General features: G+C 34.0%; 1 long non-coding RNA gene across 1 annotated transcript; it reads right to left on the bottom strand.

Annotated features, from left to right (window-relative positions):
- Window positions 1-5,114: 5,114 nt before the first annotated feature.
- Window positions 5,115-5,753, bottom strand: LOC124450309. Its single transcript, XR_006949935.1, has 2 exons — window positions 5,685-5,753; window positions 5,115-5,234 (listed from the first exon to the last, which is right to left on the bottom strand). It is a non-coding gene; the product is annotated as an uncharacterized LOC124450309 (long non-coding RNA).
- Between the last annotated feature and the right edge of the window lie 248 nt (window positions 5,754-6,001).

Here is a 6,001-nt window from a genome sequence, read left to right as displayed (position 1 = left end):
ATATTTCTCAAACCAGGACAAATACTTGAAGGAAAGTGATTATCATCAACAGTTATATTACATTTTCTTTCACCATCACAGTAATTTTAAGGTCACATGTTACATCAACACTACAATTGTGGTCATAACTGGAGCCACAAATGCTTTTCTCAATCCACGATATTCTGCAACTTTTATCACCATATATTGATCATTAGGACATCCAATGTTTGTTATATTTTGTCCAGCACATGTCACTGATCCTATAGAAGACACACAAAATATCCATACAAACTTATTTGTTAATTCCTGTAAAATAAAAGTGATTTGATAAAAATGAAAAGTGTCATGGCAGTGACCTCACTGGCGCCCTTCTTATATCTGTGGCTTTGCAGTGGCTTTTAATCAGAGTCTAAGTAAATATATGCTGGATGAATATTCTCATTTGCCAAAATTAAATCGCCGATCTTCTTCATTTTACAACTAACAAGTTTAGGGATCTCCTTCTATACAATTATTATAGCAAAGAATAGACCACCCCAAAATGTTTGGGTTATGGCATTGATGGCTCCTGTCTCATTAAAATTTCTATAAAATAACCCCAAACGAATTCCGTTGAATAGTCTCACAATACAATTATTTGTAATTAGCTTCATGATTGAGCCAGATTGTAAAAATTTAAAATTAGTTGTCACATCAAAATAATTCAATGTTAAAAAATATTGGAAAATTTCAAAATTATGATAAAAATATCAACTCATATGAATTGTAATATATATATATTTGTAAGTTTGAAAATTTGTAATCGAGGTATTGAATACATTTAAAATCCGGAGAAACTTTTATCTTTTATGTATATATATTTGTATATATATGCAGTGTATATGAGAATTCTGTAGTGTGAATTCATGAAAATATGAATACAAATCCAATTGTAAATGTCACTTTTGAACTACATAGAATGGCCAAAAGGTTTTAAAAAAGAAATAGATTTGATAAATCAAAACGACTGGAAAAAGAGATGTTTCTATGAACAAAGTTTGCATTAACAAACTAAAAACACGAAATTTACCAAACGTTTAAAATGAAGCAAAATATTGAGGACACAAGTTTAAATATCACATTATTTAAAGACACTAAATTAAACCATACGAGATAAAACAGCATAAACAAACCACGCCTGGTGAAGACACCCGACGAAAATTCAAATTTGTTTCAATTTTCTAAATTGATAACGTACATAGTATAAAATGAACACCATGGTATTGCGCATTAAGGTCAAAACTTGTCCCAAAGCACTTAAATCATAAGCAAAATATAATCTGCCTGTATAATACTTACGATTGCAAATTTTTCTAAGGCATACTTGTGTCGTTACATTGATATTCAAAGTAAAGATATTTCCAAACCAGGACAAATATTTGAAGGAAATGATTATCATCAACAGTTATATTACAATTTCTTTCACCATCACAGTAATTTTTAATGTCACATGTTACATCGACACTACAATTGTAATCAAGACTTGAACCACAAATGCTTCCTTTTCTTAATCTACGATATTCTGCAACTTTATCACCATATATTGATTATTAGAACATCTGACGTTTGTTATATTTTGTCCAGCACATGTTACTGAGCCTATTAAAGACACACAAATAATAACTAAATTCATATCTATACAAGCTTATCTCTAAATTCCTGTAAAATAAGACTTGATTTGATAAAAATAAAGTGTGTGATGGCAGTGACTTTACTGGCGCAATTCCTATATCTGTGGCCTTGCAGTGGCTTTTAATCAGAGTTTAAGTATATATACGCTAACTGGATGAATATTCTCACTTGCCAAAATTGAATCGCTGATCTTCTTCATTTTTACAACTGACAAGTTTCAAGACGCCAGGTCCTGCCATACATTTATTATAGCGTGAAAAGAATAGACCTCCCCAAAATGTTTGTGTTATGGCATTGATGGCGCTGCATTCTTCACTAAAATTTCGATAAGATAACACCAAACCAATTCCGTTGCCGTCTGACAGACATCTTGCTGTATCCAGCTTCAAGATTGAGCCAGATTGTAAAATTCAAAATTAGCTGTCTGTCAAAACAATTCCATGTAAACTCCAAGATGGAGTCCAGGGTAGTTTCCTGAAGGATCATAAACACAACTCTTTGACTGAACATGTTTGATGAAAAGTCCATTCATACCTGAAAAGGACAATGATACATGATAAAATTATTGAAAATATCACACTCTACAAAATATATATATATAAAAAATAGGACTTTATCAAAATAATTTAGCATACTGAATTCTATCAATATAGGAAAAACACTCCAAAAATGTCATCTTGAAATTCAAGCTTCTAAAGAATTAAATAAACCAATTGCTGTTGAGAGTCATTTTAAAATAATGGCGTATGCAAGACTTTAAGGCATCCAGCATGGAGCATTGAACTAAAATACATGGAACGCTACCTGTAATACAAAACCCTAACAATTTTTTGAAGCAGTGATTTTACCCCAGACACGCGAGACTTTACTCCAAACATGCGTATGTAGTCAATGAATTATTACTCCGCAAAAGAATCTCGAAACACTAAACACGCGTGTCTAGGGTAAAATCTCGCGTGTGTGGCGTAAGATATGGCTTCAATTATTTGCTTGATGACCGAAAAATTTTACAAACAAGTTGAAAAGTGTAGTATATCAATTAATACAAATTTTACGGCGCACGGTCTGTTATGATGGAATGAGGAGAGTAATCGTTTGTTTACACAATTTTAGTGATATATCGGGCCACATATGGAATCGGTTTCTTTTTAAATTTTTTAAGATTGTCGGCTGAACCTGGTTTATCAACTTTGCCAACTCCTCTATGAACCTTAAACTGTATAAGTTTCAATATGAACATAATAGCCCAACATAATACTTTTAAAAAAGCCATCACAATAATAAAATAGAGAAGAAAATAGAAAACATACAACGAACTTTATCCCACTGGTACACGTATCGCATACTTTATGGACTCCCTAAAATTCATAAATCCTCCATCCCTCTAAGACCAATCTTATCTAGTATTGACCACTACTCCTACAAGCTAGCCAAATTCTTTATTCTTTCCTTACACCAATCTCCGCCAACCCTTTTTGTCAAGGACTCTTTCTCTTTTGTCCAAGATCTTTACAAAGTGACATTAACGCCAATAACGTTGTGATGGCGAGCTTTGATGTTAAATCATTGTTCACCAACATCCCAGTGGATTAAACAATCGCCATAATAACTAATCACATCTTCTCCAATAACACGTCCTTTCAAGGCCTTGACCGTTCACAATTCACTCAACTTCTCTCTCCGTCAAAACTGTCATTTCTTCTTTAACGGCCAAGTTTATCAACAGATTGATGGTGTGGCTATGGCAGCCCCTAGGCCCACTATTTGCGAACATATTTATGGCCTCAATGACAATTCATGGCTTCACAACTGTCCCTCCACCTTCAAACCCTTCTTTACCAACGTTACGTTGATGATTGCTTTCTACTCTTCCGATCATTGATCACATACCTCTTTTCCTTACCTATCTCAACCACCAACATCCTAACATCTCCTTTACACCTGAACTGGAAAAGACAACACGCTCCCCTTTCTTGACGTAAAAATAACTCGCTCAAACGGTAAGTTTCCACCTCCGTGTATCGTAAACCCACTTTCACTGGTCTCTTCACCATTTCCATAGTTTCATTCCCATTCAATACAAACGCTCTTGATCTCCTCTTTACTCACAGAATTTTCAATCTCTGCTCCAGCTATGAACACTTTCATACCGAACTAGAAGTCGTTAGAAAATTGTTCACCTTAAACAACTTCCCTTCATACATATTTGACAATCATGTTCACCGCTTCCTCAACAATACATTTGAACCCAAAGATCTTATTCACACTGCTCCTAAGAAAATCATGTACTTCTGTCTCCTTTTCACTGGCCTACACTGTCTTCAGATTCGCACTCAAATCACTCGAATCTGCAATACTGCCTTTCCTCATATCAACGTTCGCTTTGTTTTTCGTTCTTCCAGGCGTCTCTCCTCTTTCTTTCCTTTTAAGGATAGGGTTCCCAAGCTCCTGAGATCTGGTGTTGTATACTCATTTAAGTGTCGATGCTGCTCTGCATCGTATGTAGGTCAAACCACGCGTCATTTACACACCAGAATATCAGAACACTTGGGAATCCCTCCCTTAACAGGGAAGCCTTCCTTATAACCACCACCATCTGCAGTTCTTTCTCATATAAAAAATACATCTCACCCTGCCGATTTTAATGATTTCTCAATTCTCTCTTCCTCCGACAATTATGACCTTATGATTCATGAAAGCCTTCTTATATCCAAACTTAAACCCTCTCTTAACAACCAAGGCAACTCAATCCCCCTTCACCTTCTTTAATATACCGCCATTCTCACTTAATTCCGTCATCTAAACTTCCTACTCTTCTCACATGTAATTTAACACCCCATAATATATGCTTGTATTTAAAACCTCGTGTATATATATTAACTCAATTAATCTGAAGATGTCTTAAGTTAAAGACGAAACGTAATTAATAAATCCTTCTCTATTTTATTATTGTGATGGCTTTTTTAAAAGTATTATGTTGGGCTATTATGTTCATATTGAAAATTCGCTTTCCGCCTGGCATCTCTAATGATTTTGTATAAATTTCCATGTCTCATAAAATTCCAAACACTTAAAATAAAATTCATGTCCAGGGTTATACAAAATCGTGAGGCTTTTTACGGGTTTATACAGGTTTATACATAAAGAGGAGAGATGTATGCAAATATGTACAGGATATTATACAGAGGGTTAATATACGACAAAATTTATTTCTACTGATGTGACATGTAAACATTCTCCCGTGATAAATATTTAACAATTTTGGATGAAGTTGAGCATGATAATAAACAACATATACATACCTTGTATGTACCTTGATTACGTTGTCCTTGTTCACGTTGATGACAACATAACAAGTGTGATTTTTCCACCGTATAGAACATACTTATAAGGGATTTTGTGTTGTCCGATTCTAAATCTATAAATGGGGTAATGTCTTGATTTTTCTGTTCTTTCATATATGTACTTATGTGAACATGTGAAGTCTTCTGGTTCTTCCCAATTTACGATTCCAAAATTACGATCATGATAATTTCCAAAGGTAGTAAATTTCACAACAATCGGGCTACATCCACATGTCCCTAAAAAAATTAAGTTATTCTTAACTGGTTGTCCAAAGTAAAAGAACAAGTAGAAAGTGTCCCTCATTTTGCAACAAAATATCTCAAATTATTTGCATTTAATAGACAGTCTTCCGTAAACCTAAATAGACAATAACTACAGACTCTTTTATATTTCTTTTATATTACTGCACGTATTATTGTTTTTGGGTGTACTGTCATATTGCTTTCCTGTACGTGGCACTAAACAGATGAACAATGAACGAGAGATTATGCTGTGTTAATGCATTGAAGCTAGTGTATCCAAATCAATTGAGTACTTTGACATGTTCAAGGGATATAACCCCACTTTGACCAACTTATAAAGAACATGGAGCCATTTGCCGCTTTTTAAATGAGGATTGTTTGGGATTGTTTGCAAAGTACAAAGCCAATTAATGCTCTGCAAAGTGAAACGGATATTTACTTTACCTTCAAGAGGACATATTTCACTAAACTTTTTAAATCTCTCCAAAAGATATTTCTTCTCTTCAACACAACAACGTGTATGAGTATCGTTGCATTTCAAATCGATTTTAATTTTGTCCGCGACAAATTTCTTCCATTCTTCCTCACAAAACTCAAGTTCTTCATTCCAACCCATTTTCATGGCGAATCCTTGACGAAATGACAGCCACATTAACCACCACATCATTAAACTCATCATTGCTTAGTTCTACGAACATACAGTAAAGTTGTAAACTAATTATAAAAAAAAATGTTTATTTTGTTTTCAGAGGCCTATGAAA

This window comes from Xenia sp. Carnegie-2017, unplaced genomic scaffold (genome assembly GCF_021976095.1).
Source record: "Xenia sp. Carnegie-2017 unplaced genomic scaffold, XeniaSp_v1 HiC_scaffold_24, whole genome shotgun sequence".
In the NCBI taxonomy this organism is placed as follows: domain Eukaryota; kingdom Metazoa; phylum Cnidaria; class Anthozoa; order Malacalcyonacea; family Xeniidae; genus Xenia; species Xenia sp. Carnegie-2017.
Note: the sequence above shows the minus strand (reverse complement) of the source record. Positions and strands in the feature narration are given on the sequence as shown.